Genomic DNA, 15803 nt, shown 5'->3' with positions numbered 1-15803 from the left:
AGTGGAAACTACAGATATTTGTAGTTTTGCACGTCTTTCTTCCTCCACCAGAGGCCATAGGCGCTGTCGATCTTGTATGTCCTCCTGCAGCAACATCTCTGCGAAGCTGATGCCTTCTTGCTTGCAGGTTGAAGAATCTTTGGTGCGCCTCCACAATTCTTCTTTAATTCGCCTCTGTGTGAATAGAATAATGATGTTTCTGTTTCTGCCATCAACTTGTTTCCCTAAGCGGTGGACAATATCAACAGCCTCTTCTAAGTTCAAGTCAGGGGCAATCTTCTGAAGCGTTTGCAAAACCTTCACTCTAATGTTTTCGTCTTTGTCTTCCTTCACCCCTTTCAGTTTTAGGCACCACCTCATTCGGTAGCGCTCTTGTTCTCTCACTCTTCTTTTCAAGTCTTCGTTTTCTTTAAGCAGCAGTTCATTCGCATTTGCCAGTTTAACAACTTTCAGTTTGCAATCAGCTATCTCTGCAGCGTTAAACTCTACAGCCTTAGCCAAGCTGGCAACCATAGCTGCACTTTGTCTGTTTTGTTCCTTGATATCCTCCAGTTGTGCTTCAAATTTTTTGTCAAGTCCCATAATGGCTTCAAAAATAGTTTTATTGGAGATATCATCTTCCTTCGCTGAAGATTTTGTTCTTTTCTTTCCTCTGGCGGTTGTTTTCGTCTCCCTGTGAGGTGTCATGCCGAGCAGATGTCAGAATTGAGTTCAAGCAAAGTTGACTCTTTTGGTGATTACAGTTTGTCCGGGCGGGCTGTGCGTCTTATTTCATCTGCAGACACGTCGTTGGATGAGGAACAGCTCATGTTGGCATCAGTGGCAGTCAGGATGGCGGCATCTTCCAGAGGGAAGGTCAGGTCGCTGGTCTCTCTGAGCAGGACGCTGTCCACCAACAAGCCCGGTTCCACGGCTGGAGATTACCCTCCTCCGGCTGAAGCCCTCGCTTTTCCCCCGAACAGCGAGCCAGCCGCGGCGCCTCACCCAAAAGCAGCGGCTGCTCCGTGCTCCTCTTCCCCAGTCAGGGCAGCCAGTTTGTGGGCATGGGCAGAGGACTTTTGAAATACCCCAACATTAAAGAAATGTTCACCATAGCCCAGAAGATCCTGGGTTACGACCTGCTGTCTCTGTGTCTGGAGGGCCCCGAGGACGAGCTGCAGAAAACCCCAAAGTAAGTGCCAGATAAATGTCTGGAAAAGGACAATAACTGCAGGTCCTGCCTTCTTAAATGTGGCCATTTTATCTTTTTTAAAAAAAAAAAAATACTGCTACAGTAATATTAATTTATATTTAAAATGTGCGCACATTATGTATGAAGGTGTGGATGAATGATGCTTGTTGTAAGAAAGCATTTTGAGTGCCCAGTAGAAGAGCATCTTTCAAATGCAAAGTTTCTCATTTCAACTTTAATTACTGCACATGATTAAGGCGATAAGAGTAAATAAGGCTTCCAACAGTGGTTATTTCTTATTATCATATCTTATTTTTATTGGTTTTATCAGTAGATTGTTGTTTCACTCCCACCAAAAACATCACCGTAAATAATCTTCTGATTCTGAATGACCATTTAAAAAAATAAACAAATTGTTCTGAGTTAATTTCAGTTACGGATGTATCAGTGACGTAAATGATATATTGGTCATAATCGGGAGGCTGTTACATTTTTATTTTTTTTTTACTTGTTTTGACTTGTCTTTCTGGGGCGATGAACTTTGCAGAAGGTAGAAAGATTTCTTTTTGGGGTTTTTTTGTGCATTTGTTAGCAAGAAGAGGCAGTCGCTTATTAAGCTTAACGCAGGAATGCTTTACAAACATTCAGAGATGGACTTACACACTTGCTTTACTTCTCTCGGGGATAACTTTGTCGGAGATGAAATGCCAGGTTCCTAGCGAAGCTCCAAATGCTATCCAGACCACCGACAGGTCCCGCATGCCACAGCCGCTCTATCACGTGATGCATACTGCTCCGACGTGCTAACGTTCTGAGGTGAGTTACGGCATGTTGCAAGTTTTGCGAGGTGATTTCGTGATATTTAATGGATCGGATTACATTTTTTATTTTTCTCCGATATCCGATCCAGTAATTTAGGTCAGTATCGGACCGATACCGATACGTAATATCGGATCGGTCCATCTCTAATTTATATAATGTCAATACTATCAAATTTATTCTGATTTATGTTTATTTATGTTCTTAGGGCTGCGCTCTTCTGGACAGAGATCTCTGATGTTGTTCCTGGGATCTGCTGGAGCCGCTCACCTAGCTTGGGAGTCACCAAACCGAGTGTTCCAATTACCACTGGGACCACTGTTACCTTAACCCTCCACATCTTCTCGAGCTCTTCTCTGAGCCTTTGGTATTTCTCAAGCTTCTCGTGCTCCTTTTTCCTGATGCTGTGCAGGGTGTACCCTGCCTCTCGCCCTATGACAGCTGGGATAGGCTCCAGCGCCCCCCGCGACCCTGAAAAGGATAAGCGGAAGCAAATGGATGGATGGATGGATGAATTTCAAATAAGCTCAATGTTTGTTTATTGTGCTTTAGTTATTTGTTGGCATTAGTTTATTTGTAAAATGATCCCATGCAATACAAGTCTACTGTACTGCATTCTTTTTTGTTATTTTTATTCATCAGTCATCAACAACAAAGTTTGTTTTGTTTGTTTGGGGAATGTATTTTTTCGATCTGTTAGTTTTTGCAAATAAAAAAACTTTTAGTTTTTGTATTTCTATTTCGGATAACAGAGAAGCATATTTTTAACATAACTGCTGTGTACTGTAAACAATCGCTTTCAAGCACATTCACAGATCATTACGTTGTGGTTTATGAGCACTAGTGCTAATCATTTAAACAAGTAAATGGCCTGCATTTGTATAGCGCTTTTCTAGTCCCTAAGGACCCCAAAGCGCTTCACACTACATTCAGTCATTCACACACTGGCGATAGCAAGCTACATTGTAGCCACAGCTGCCCTGGGACGCACTGACAGAGGCGGACACTGGCGCCACCGGGCCCTCTGACCACCACCAGTAGGCAAACATGGGGTTAGTATCTTGCCCAAGGATATTTGGCATGCAGCCAGGAGGCAGCCTGGGATCAAACCACCAACCATCTGATTAGTGGCTGACCTGCTCTGCCACCTGAGCTACAGCCACCCAATAGTAAAATACTTAAAACTGAAACATGCCGACCATAGTTATATTGTGATGTTTCGGAGGTAAAACGTCAGTAAAACATCGACCTCTACCATTTGTTAGAAGGCGACTGTGTTCTTCATTGTAACCATGAGTTAGAGTTGCAGTAAGCAGAATGAGTCGTTTCTGTCGTGCGATATGTGGGTATCGCTTCTCGGCCTTTTGGCTAAGATCAAGTGTAGTATCTGTTCTTATCAGTTACAAGGCGAGAAGCAATGCAGGATGGCGGCGGCGTCGGCCAATTTTCATGAGAGAAATACATGGATGCAAGGTACAAGAAATACTTTGAGATTCGAGTTGATGGAGAAAGAGGACGAGATTCATGACAGAATTAACTTCGGACGAAGGATCCTTTACGAGGCTTTAAAGATAAAGCCTGAGGAAATCTACTGCCTCCAGCAGAGTACGGCAAGTAAACATTATGATGTAACCTTTTGCACGGGAGAATGTGCGGAGGAGGTGAGAAGGAGATTTCACGGAGAAGAAAACGAAGAACTAAAGAAATATACGGTAACTCCTTTGTACAGAAATGATTATAGGATTTTAACGATCCATATGTATAACCCTTGGGTTTCGGAAGAGACAATTAAGTACTTCTTAGGAAGGTACGTCACAGTACTACCAGGAGTGCGCAAAATAAAGGATGGCTTAGGACTATGGACCGGAAAAAGACAATTCCGAGTCAAATTAAATGTGGATACGTCTACCGAGGACGGATATTGCCATCCACCCGCGGTATTCTCCATAGGAGCAGATAGGGGTTTCCTAGTGTATGCTGGGCAGCCCCAAGCGTGCAGAAAATGTGGCAGTACCGGACATAATGCGGACAGGTGTGAACAAATGAGGTGCAGGAGTTGCGGGAAGATAGGCCACATAACTAAAGACTGTAAGGAACCTAGAAAATGTCATTTGTGCGATTCAGAGACCCATATGGCAAGAGACTGTACTAGGCCAAGGTCATATTCTGAAGCGGCAGGAAATGAACATTACAGAAAATCGGATGCAGAAGCTGATATCGGAAAAAGAACACAGGAGGCGTCAACGGCTGCCGAAGATCACCTTAACGAGGAGAGAGCTGGGAGCAAGGAAGGCGGAGTAGAGCAGAGGAATAAGGAGGAAGGAACATTACGTGAATCGGACGCCGAGAGAGAGAAACAAGCAGAGGACGGACAGGTGTGGGCAGTAGTAGCGAAGCCGCGGAGAAAATCAGCAAAGAGGCGGAGAAAGGTGAGCTCAGGTGCTTCTCCAGAAGAGACAAAAACGAAAAATAAAGAGGATAGGGAGGAACGGATCGAGCAGGTGGAAAATACGGAGGGACATGTTTTGAGGGGTACACAGACTGAATGCATGCATACCCCCTTAAGTGACTTCACTAGTGATGGGGATACGGGGGAAGAGGCTGAAAGCGAAGAAAAATCGGAAGATTCCTTTATTAAGAACTTATTGGCGCAGGTTAATATGAAGAGTTAAAAACGGGGATACTGAAATAAAACTCCTATGTTTTTGATTTGTTTTGGTTTTTGTTTTTGAGACCCCTTTTTTTTTTTTTTGATTTATGTTTTAAGACATGGGAAACTTTCGAATAATAACATTAAATGTAAGGGGACTTAGGAATGCTCGGAAAAGAAAAATGGTTTATGAATTTTTGTTGTATTATAATTTTGATGTCTGCTTGTTGCAGGAAGTACATTTAAAAGATGAGGGGGATGTTGACCTCTTTACGAAGGAATGGAGAGGAGGTGAATCGGTCTGGAGTATAGGGGGAGTACATGGGACTGGGGTAGGAGTGTTATGTGGGAATAAAAGTATACGAATAAAGGACAGTTATACTTTAATACAGGGAAGGGTTATGGTTGTAGATGTGGAAAAAAGTGGGACACAAAACCGTATAATAAATGTGTATGCATATGTGGATCCCAAATTAAGAAGAGAACTTCTTTCAAAAATGGACACTTGTTTTATGACAAGGAAAAATATTTTTGTGGGAGGGGATTTCAACTGTTCACTGGAGAAAATAAAAACTTCGCTCCCTTTTAAGACCTTTATAAAAAAATACGGTTTAATAGATGTAATGGCCACACTACAAGGGAAAAGAGTGGGGTACACATGGAAGAACACAAGAGGGATGGAAAGTAGATTAGATTACATCTTGATAGAGAAAAAGTGTAAAATAAAACAAGGGAAAATAATACCGGCTTTGTTCACAGATCATCAAATGATAGTGGTGGATTTGGAGATAGAAGGAATAGATTATGGAAAAGGATACTGGAAACTGAATAACGAAGTACTTATGGAAAAAGAATATAAGGAAAGGTTTGCAGAGCTCTTCCCTTTATGGGAGGAGATGGAAAGCTTATATATAAATAAACTGGATTGGTGGGAGGATGTAAAAAACAAAATAAAAAAGTTCACAGTGGATTATTGTACGGAAAGGTCCAGCGTAAGGAAAGAGGAATTTCGTATATTGCAAAAAGAAATAGAATATACTTATACACTACAAAATGAAAAAGGAAACAACAAAAACATGGACGAGAAAATGGAAAGTTTAAGATTGAAGCAGGAAGAACTACTTGAAAGGAAGGCAAGGGCTGAAACATATAAGATAAAGCAGGAGGAGTATGAGGAGAACGAGAAATGTTCGGCCTTTTTCTTTAAAAAGATGAAAAGTAAGGAAAAAAAGGGAGTTATAATAAAATTAGAGAAGGATGGGAAAATGATAGAAGGGAAGGAAAATATGCTTAAAACGGCGAAGGAGTATTATGAGGTCTTGTTTAGAAAAGAAAAATTAGAGGGAGAAAAAGGGGATTTTTTCTTAAAGAAAATAAAAAAGAGATTAACGGGAGAAGAAAGCGACAGTTTAGAAGGGGAAGTTACAATAGGGGAGGCATATAAAGTATTAAAAGGAATGAAGGCAAACAAAGTGCCAGGGATAGATGGATTAACAAAGGAATTTTACGAAACCTTTTGGGGAATGGTGGGGATACATTTGTTGGGAGTTTTTAAGGAAATCATGGAGGGAAAGGAGATGACAGAGAGTATGAAGACGGGTGTGGTTTCTATTCTATTCAAGAAAGGTAACCCACAACAACTTGATAATTATAGACCGTTAACTATGCTATGTGTGGATTATAAGATCCTGAGTAGGATATTGGCAAATAGACTCGCGGGAGTAATGATGCAAATAGTGGAGAAGGATCAGACGTGTGGGGTCAGGGGGAGGCAAATGTCTTGGAACGTGCAACTACACAGAGACATACTCACATACGTTAGAGATAGAAATTTGCCAGCACTATGTGTGAGCCTAGATCAACAAAAGGCCTTTGATAGGGTAGATTATGATTTTTTGTGGAGGGTAATGCAGTATATGGGCTTGGGAGAGAAATTTAAAAAATGGGTAAAAAATTTATACAACGGCATAAGTCTGAAAATAAAAGTAAATGGATTCCTTACAGAAAAAGTGTATCAAACAAAGGGTTTGAGGCAAGGATGTCCATTATCTGTTGTTCTTTATGTACTGTATGTTGAACCTTTGGCTTGCGCAATAAGGGAAAGCCAGAGAGTAAAAGGGATTCCGATGCCGCGGGGGGAAGTTTTAAAGATATCGCAGTATGCGGACGATACAGTATTATATCTGGCAGATGATGATAGTTTAAAGGGTGCGATAGAAATTTTAGATATTTATGAAAAAGCGACTGGATCAAAGATAAATAAAGAGAAGTCGATGTATAAATATTTGGGGACATGGGAGGGTAGAAGAGATAATATCTGTGATTTTACTTTGTGCCAAGGCCCAATGAATATTTTAGGAATCACCTTTGGAAATAAGGAAGGAGATGAGCTTAGCAATTGGAAAAAAAGGTTAAGTGCGGTAGAAAAGAAGCTGGGCCTTTGGAAAGCAAGGAAATTAACAATTACGGGGAAGGTTCTGATTATAAAGAGTGAGGTGGTGCCGAAGTTATTACATCTGGCCTATGTGTTTTCAATGCCTCAGATCTACAGAGCGCAAATAACCAGAGCGATATTTAAATTTATTTGGGGGGGTTATGAGTATGTCAAAAGAACGCAAATGTATCAAGAAATTGAAGATGGTGGGAAAGGGGTACCAAATGTCCCTTTGAAGTTAGATACAATGTTTTATGCAAATGTATGCAAGCTATTGAAACAGAACTATGTCCATAAATGTCAAATATTGTTATGGTTTTGGTTAGCGATTCCATACCGTTTTTTGATAGGGTGGGAAAATAAGGGACCAAAGGCGGAAACTAGACCAAAATATTTTCAGAGGATGCTGGGATGGGGAAAGAAACATGCTGAATGTAAAGAGGTGGATACCGTACTAAACCATAAACTTTTATATAAGAAAATGGTATGGAAAGCTAATTATAACCAGGTACCGGTGAGTCCAGAAGTGTGGAAATGTGCACAGGATAAGACCTTTAAAAATGTTTTGAAGGATTTTAATTGGATGCATTTACACAAAAGGTTACCCGTGAGGATCATCATGTATGCACATAACTTGGGAAAACAGAAAAAGTGTCCGAGGGACAACTGCGTAGAAGAGGAAACAATAGAACACGTACTTTGGGGATGCGAATACGCAAAAAAGGTATGGGAAAGGGTAAAGGGGAAGTATAAAGGTTTGGGCACGGTGACTTATGAAGAGATTACCCTTTTCAGGGCTAACAGCATAGAAAAAGAGAGATACAAAATACGTTGTATGTTGTTAACAATTGTAAAAATGAAATTGTGGAAGGCAAGACAGAGTTGTATAACGGGAGGATATAAAGAGGGGGAAATAGGTACGACTAAAGCTGTAGAGAGGGAATTTGAAAAGACATACTGGCATGAACTACAAAAATGGGGAATAGACACGATCAAGGATAGATGGAAAGATTTCCCTTCCTTCTTTACTGCGAAGGCACCTAAAAAGTGGTGGTAGGTAGAGAGTAAGGAAGGGAGAAAGGGAAAAGGAGCAATGAAAAGCAATAAGTTATATGAATATGTTACATGAAAATGATTGGTTTGCGATGAATGAATGTGGGAAAGAAAAGAAATGTAAATATGTCTTTGTAATGGAAATGGAAAAAGTTTTTTGAATTGTTGTGGAAAGAAAATAAAAGAAGTAAAAAAAAAAAAAAAAAAAAAAAAAAATCTGTTCTTATCAGTGATAAGGCGAGAAGCAATGCAGGATGGCGGCATCATCGGCCAACTTCCATGAGAGGAATGCATGGATGCAAGGTACAAGAAATACTTTGAGATTCGAGCTGATGGAGAAAGATGAGGAAATCCATGACAGAATTAATTTTGGACGGAGGATCCTATACGAGGCTTTAAAGATACAGCCTGAGGAAATCTACTGCCTTCAGCAGAGCACGGCAAGTAAACATTACGATGTAACCTTTTGCACGGGAGAATGCGCGGAGGAGGTGAGAAGGAAGTGTATTGGAGAAGAAAACGAAGAATTGAGAAAATACATGGTAACCCCTATGTACAGAAATGATTATAGGATCCTAACTGTTCATATGTACAACCCATGGGTTTCTGAAGAGACTATTAAGTATTTCTTGGGAAGGTACGTTACAGTACTACCAGGAGTGCGGAAAATAAAGGATGGCTTAGGCCTATGGACCGGAAAAAGACAATTTCGAGTCAAATTAAATGTGGATATGGCCACCGAAGACGGGTATTGCCACCCGCCCGCGGTGTTCTCTATTGGAGCGGATAGGGGCTTCCTAGTGTATGCCGGGCAGCCCCAAGCGTGCAGAAAATGTGGTAGCACCGGACACAATGCGGACAGTTGCGAACAAATGAGGTGCAGGAGTTGCGGAAAGATAGGCCATATAACAAAAGACTGCAAGGAGCCTAGAAAATGTCACTTGTGTGATTCGGAGACGCACATGGCAAGAGACTGTACTAGGCCAAGGTCATATTCTGAAGCGGCAAAATCTGGAACTAAAGACGGATATCATAGAAAAACGGACACAGAAACTGATACTGAAAGGAGAGCACAGGAGGCGCCAACGGCTGCCGAAGATCAGACTAATGAGGAGAGAGATGGGAGCAAGGAAGGTGGAGCAGAGCAGAGAAAGGAGGAGGGAGGAAATCCACGCGAACTGGATGCCGAGAGAGAGAAACAAGGGGAGGACGGACAGGTGTGGGAAGTAGTAGCGAAGCCTCGGAGAAAATCAGCTAAGAGGCGGAGAAAGGTGAGCTCGGGCGCTTCTTCAGAAGAGACTAAAATGAAAAGTAGAGAGGACAGAGAGGAACGGACCGAGGAGGTGGAAAATGTGGAGGGACATGTTCTGAGAGGTACACAGACTGAATGTATGCACACGCCTTTAAGTGACTTAACTAGTGATGGGGATACGGGGGAAGAGGCCGAAAGTGAAGAAAAGTCGGAAGATTCCTTTATAAAAAACTTGCTGGCGCAAGTTAATATGGAGAGTTAAAAATGGGGATTTTGGAATAAAAGAAGATTTTTTAGGTTACTTAATGCAGTTATTTAATTTTTTCCTCCGGACTTTAATTATAAACGTATTCCCATGGTTTTGTTTGGTAATGATTTGGTTTTGTTGTTAAGATATGGGAAAATTCCGAATAATTACTTTAAATGTAAGGGGGCTTAAAAACGCCCGAAAGAGGAAAATGGTTTATGAATTTTTGTTACATTATAATTTTGATGTTTGCCTACTGCAAGAAGTACATCTAAAGGATGAGGGGGATATTGACCTTTTTACGGAGGAATGGAGAGGAGGTGAATCGGCTTGGAGTATAGGGGGGGTACACGGGACTGGGGTCGGAGTGTTATGTGGAAACAAAAGTATAAGGATAAAGGAAAGTTACACGTTAATACAGGGAAGGGTGATGGTTGTAGATGTGGAAAAAAGTGGAATGCAAAACCGGATAATAAACGTGTACGCACATGTGGATCCAAAGTTGAGAAGAGAACTACTCTTAAAAATGGATACCTGTTTTATGACAAAAAAAAATATTCTGGTGGGAGGGGATTTCAACTGCACCTTGGAGAAGGAAAAATCCTCCCTCCCCTTCAAGACTTTCATAAAAAAATATGGTTTGATAGATGCAATGGCCACACTACAGGGGAAACAAGTGGGGCACACATGGAAGAATACAAGAGGGGTGGAAAGTAGATTAGATTATATATTGGTAGACAAAAAGTGCAAAATAAAGCAAGGAAAACTAATACCGGCACTGTTCACGGATCATCAAATGGTAGAGGTGGAAGTGGAGATAAAAGGAACAGAGTATGGAAAAGGTTACTGGAAACTAAATAATGAAGTACTTATGGAAAAAGAATATAAGAAAAAATTTGCAGAGCTCTTCCCCTTATGGGCAGAGACGGAGAAGTTATACATGAATAAACTGGATTGGTGGGAGGATGTAAAAAATAAAATAAAAAAGTTCACAGTGGATTATTGTACGGAAAGGTCAAGAGCTAGGAATGAGGAATTCCGCACGCTGCAAAAAGAAATAGAATATACTTACGCACTACAAACAAAAGAAAAAAATAAAAATAAGGACGAGAAAATAGAAATTTTAAGATCGAAACAGGAAGAATTACTTGAGAGGAAGGCAAGGGCTGAAACATATAAATTAAAACAGGAGGAGTATGAGGAGAACGAGAAATGTTCCGCTTTTTTCTTCAAAAAGATGAAAAGTAGGGAAAAAAGGGGAGTCATAACAAAATTGGAGAAGGATGGGAAAATGACGGAAGGGAGAGAAGATATGTTAAAGGTGGCGAAGGAATATTATGAGGAGCTGTTCAGCAAAGAAAATCTAGAGGGAGGGAAAGGGGATTTCTTCTTGAAGAAAATAAAGAAGAGACTAACGGGAGAAGAAAGGGAAAGGCTAGAGGGGGAAGTGACAATAGAGGAGGCATATAAAGTAATAAAAGGAATGAAGGCAAATAAAGTGCCGGGAATAGATGGTTTAACAAAGGAATTTTACGAAACCCTTTGGGGGGTGGTGGGGATACATTTGGTGGGAGTTTTTAAGGAAATCATGGAGGGAGAGGCGATGACAGAGAGTATGAAGATGGGTGTGGTTTCCGTATTATTTAAGAAAGGCAACCCACATCAACTTGATAACTATAGACCGTTAACCATGTTATGTGTGGATTATAAGATCTTGAGTAGGATATTTGCAAATAGACTTGCAGGAGTAATGTCGCACATAGTGGAGAAGGATCAAACGTGTGGGGTACGGGGGAGGCAAATTACCTGGAATGTGCAATTACACAGAGATATACTTACATATGTGAGGGATAGAAACTTGGCAGCAATATGTGTGAGCTTGGATCAGCAAAAGGCCTTTGATAGGGTAGATCACGAATTTTTGTGGAGGGCAATGGAGTATATGGGGCTGGGAGGGACCTTTATAAAATGGGTAAAGAATTTATATAAGGGCATAAACTCGAAAATAAAATTAAATGGATTTCTTACAGAAAAGGTGTATCAAACAAGGGGTTTGAGACAAGGATGTCCATTATCTGTTGTGCTTTATGTACTTTATGTTGAACCTTTGGCCTGTGCAATAAGGGAAAGCCAAAGAGTGAAAGGGATAATGATGCCACGGGGGGAATGTTTAAAAATATCACAATACGCGGACGACACGATATTATATTTGGCAGATGATGATAGTCTAAGGAATGTGATAGAAATTTTAAATGCTTATGAAAAAGCGACGGGATCTAGGATAAATAAAGAGAAGACAAAGTATAAATATTTGGGGATATGGGAGGGTAGAAGAGATAACATCTGTGATTTTACTTTGTGTGAAGGTCCAATGGATATTTTAGGAATCTCTTTTGGAAACAAGGAAGGCGATGAGCTTTGTAATTGGAGAGAAAAGATGAACGCGGTGGAAAAGAAGTTGGGTCTTTGGAAAGTAAGAAAATTATCAATCTCGGGGAAAGTTTTGGTTATAAAGAGTGAGGTAGTGCCGAAATTACTACATTTGGCCTACGTGTTCCCGATGCCACAGATATATAGAGCACAAATAATGAGGGGGATATTTAAATTCATATGGGGGGGTTACGAGTATGTAAAAAGACTACAAATGTATCAAGAAATAGAAGATGGTGGGAAGGGGGTACCAAATGTCCCGTTGAAGTTAGATACAATGTTTTATACAAATGTGTGTACATTATTGAAACAGACTTATGTGCATAAATGTCAAATATTGCTATGGTTTTGGTTGGCGATACCATACCGTTTTTTGATAGGGTGGGAAAATAAGGGACCTAAGGCGGAGTTTAGACCAAAATATTTTCAGAGGATGGTGGGATGGGGAAAGAAACATCCGGAATGCAAAGAGGTGGATACAGTATTAAACCATAAACTTTTATACAAGAAAATGGTACGGAAAGCCAACCAAAATCAGGTACCGGTGAGTCCAGAAGTGTGGAAACTCACACAGGATAAGAGTTTTAAAAATGTCATAAAGGATTTTAATTGGATGCATTTACATAAAAGGCTACCCGTGAGGGTTACTATGTACGCACATAATTTGGGAAAACAGAAAAAGTGTCCGAGGGACAATTGTGTAAAAGAAGAAACAATTGAACATGTACTATGGGGATGCGAATACGCAAAAAAGGTATGGGAAGGGGTAAAGGGGAAGTATAAAGGTTTGGGGACGGTGACTTATGAAGAGATCACCTTCTTTGGGACTAAAGGTACAGAAAAAGAGAGATATAAAATACGTTGCATGTTGTTATCAATTGTTAAACTTAAGTTGTGGAGGGCAAGACAGAGTTGTTATAATGGGGGGATACAAAGAGGGGGAAATTGGGACGATCAAGGCTATAGAAAGGGAATTTGAAAAGATATATTGGCATGAACTACAAAAATGGGGAATAGACACAATTAAGGACAGATGGAAAGATTTCTCTCCTTTTTTTGCTCTGAAGGTACCCAAAAGGTGGTGGTAGGTAAAGTGTAAGGAAAGGAGGAAGGGAAAAGGAGTAATGATAAGCTACACGTCAAATGAAAATGTCATATGAAAATGTTAATCAGTTTGTCATGAACGAATGTGGGGAAAAATGGAAATGTAAACTTGTCATTGTAAAGGAAATGGTAAAATGTTTTTGAATGATTGTGGAAAGAAAATAAAAAAAGGAAAAAAAAAAAAAAAATCTGTTCTTATCAGTTTAATATCTGATACGTCCCCTACCCGGGGACCATATATTAAATTGATTTTTGGAGCAGGGAGATGGAATAGGGGCTTGCTCCGTCCACTCCACGCATCGACCTGGTATTGCAGTATTTCTAGGAACGGTGCACCCCCTGAAGCTGTGAAAAACAAATGTCATTTGACTCAACAGTTTGTGCAAAGAAATTTCTTATACGCTAGATATATGCGTGCGTCTGCATATGTGGACATTGTCTTCGTGTAATCTTCCAAGGTTAGTCAGACTGAAATCTTGCGACTTAATATTTGTGAATGACTTACATTTAACTATTACCAGAATTACTAAATCCTGCCACTTGGACTGACACGTGGCTGGACACACACTTTCTATGGGAAATCAAAAAAATATGTCGTTTTGAACTGCAGTTACACTATTCTGGCTCGAATCCTGCAGTTACCTCTGTTGTCCACTAGAGACCAATAGAAGTCTTTAAAAACCGGAGGCTGCCATCTACAAGGACTCATGTTGATTATAGGTTTAACTCTTCTCTTTCTCTACATACTGCAGCTTTCTGTCCTCTGTGGCTGTAAATTACATCGTTTGAAAAAAAAAAAACACACAATTTTTTCTTGGCTTTTTAGCTAAAATCACCTGTATTGTCTGTTGTTTCCATTTGTGGATGGTTAATAGTGCAGAAGATTGTTTTTCTGTTTTCAGGATTACATGAAAACATTTTGGAACAGATCATTTTTGTATATAATAAATCTTAGGATAGTATTGGTTTTGATGATTTATAAAACAGCTGTGTGCAGTAGCCCTGGTAGTGTGGATCCTTAGTGTGTAAAGAGTAGATACCTCATGTAATATGTGTGAATGAAAATCCATGGACTTTATAAGAGTCCTCCATTTATGGCTATGATCCTAACAAACAAGATTAATACGTTTCTTTCTCCTAGCAATCTTCCTGTTTCCTAAAGGAACACGCATGCACAATATATATGCACCAGGATGACCGAGTGGTTGATTCTTGGTCTTAGGCTAGGACTGCGACCCTCTCCTTTGGGTGTCTGGGCGGTGAAACCTTGGTTATTTATTGCAGCGCAAAGGTACGTGGTTTTTTATAGAAATTATTTGTTTGTATTGAAAACGTTTCCTTTTTAATCTTCTGTTGTGTGTTTGTAGCAGGTGTTTTTTCTAAACCTTTGGTGCCTCCGCAATGGCTGGGTATGCCAGTATGCGGAGGCATCTCTGTGTGCGCTTCAGTTTAATTGAAAATGTTGGAGAAGTGCCAAAGATGTCCAGGCTGGATTTCTCCAGGAAATTGATTCAACAGGTGTTGGGATTTTCACCAAATGACTTGAATTGCATTTTGACCCTCCCTTTTAACAGGGGTTTTGATGTAAGTTTCAGCTCAAGCGAATTGTTGGAAGAGTTTTGGAGAAGATTCGAAAATTTGAGACCACAATTTGAAATTTTCAATGTGGAGAAACTGACAGACAATACTATGAAAACAGTAATAGTTAAAATGTTTAATGAAACGGTGAATGCCCAAGACATTTGTGTGTGGTTGGGGAGATATTGTACGGTGAAGGGTCAGCCGAGGAAGGTGAGAGATGTGGATGGAATATGGAATTGTGTATGGAAAGTACCAATACAGCAATGGGAAGATCCCCAAGGGTTCCGGGGTTTAAAACATCTCCCGTCCATGATAGTTTTGGGAGATAATAGAGGCTATATCCATTACCAGGGCCAACCAAAGCTCTGCCGGAGGTGTGGGGAGCATGGGCATTTGATAGAGGCATGCGAGGAAATCATCTGTGGGAAATGTAAAGAGAAAGGGCATACGTATGCTGATTGTAAAAATGACCGTAAGTGTAACTTGTGTGGAGGGGAAGGTCACCTCTTTAGGGACTGTCCGCGGTCCTTTGCAAATAAACTTAAAAAAGGAAACCAGATTAATGAGGGAAACCTGATTGCAATGGTAAACGAGGATGTCTTGATTGATGCAGCTGGGACAGATATTTTAAATCAGTTCCCAGCACCTGAAGACGGAGGGGAGGAACAGGAGGAGGAGGGAAAAGGGGAGGAGCATGGAAGACCTGCCCAACCAGAACCCTCAGAGGAGGGGGAGAGAGGGCAGGAGGAGAGTGGAGTTCAGAAAGGAGTAAGTGGTGAAAGTGAAAATGCTCAAGGGCAGCCCCCCCCTGCCCCCCCTGTCCCCCCTGGCCTTCCTGATTCACAGGTGGCAAAGAGGACTGCAGCAGAACTGTCTTCTGGGACAATTGTTTCAGGAAAGAGAGGGAGGCATGAAACACCTTCAGGGAGTTCCTCAGGGGAGGACTCCAGGGTCTTCCCCTCTGACTCACCAAATGAGGTTTCCTTCCTTAACATAGTTCTGCAGTCAACGCCAAAGGAGCGGATGGTAAATGCAGCTCTGCGACAAAGGCCGTCACCTAGA

General features: G+C 40.8%; 2 pseudogenes; both read left to right on the top strand.

Moving 5' to 3' along the window:
• The first annotated feature begins 3338 nt into the window (after positions 1-3338).
• On the top strand, positions 3339-3479 carry LOC112431965 (U2 spliceosomal RNA; annotated as a pseudogene).
• A 9814-nt stretch (positions 3480-13293) lies between these two features.
• LOC112436072 (U2 spliceosomal RNA) lies at positions 13294-13501 on the top strand (annotated as a pseudogene).
• Positions 13502-15803: the final 2302 nt, after the last annotated feature.

Source organism: Maylandia zebra, linkage group LG15, assembly GCF_041146795.1.
Source record: "Maylandia zebra isolate NMK-2024a linkage group LG15, Mzebra_GT3a, whole genome shotgun sequence".
In the NCBI taxonomy this organism is placed as follows: domain Eukaryota; kingdom Metazoa; phylum Chordata; class Actinopteri; order Cichliformes; family Cichlidae; genus Maylandia; species Maylandia zebra.
Note: the sequence above shows the minus strand (reverse complement) of the source record. Positions and strands in the feature narration are given on the sequence as shown.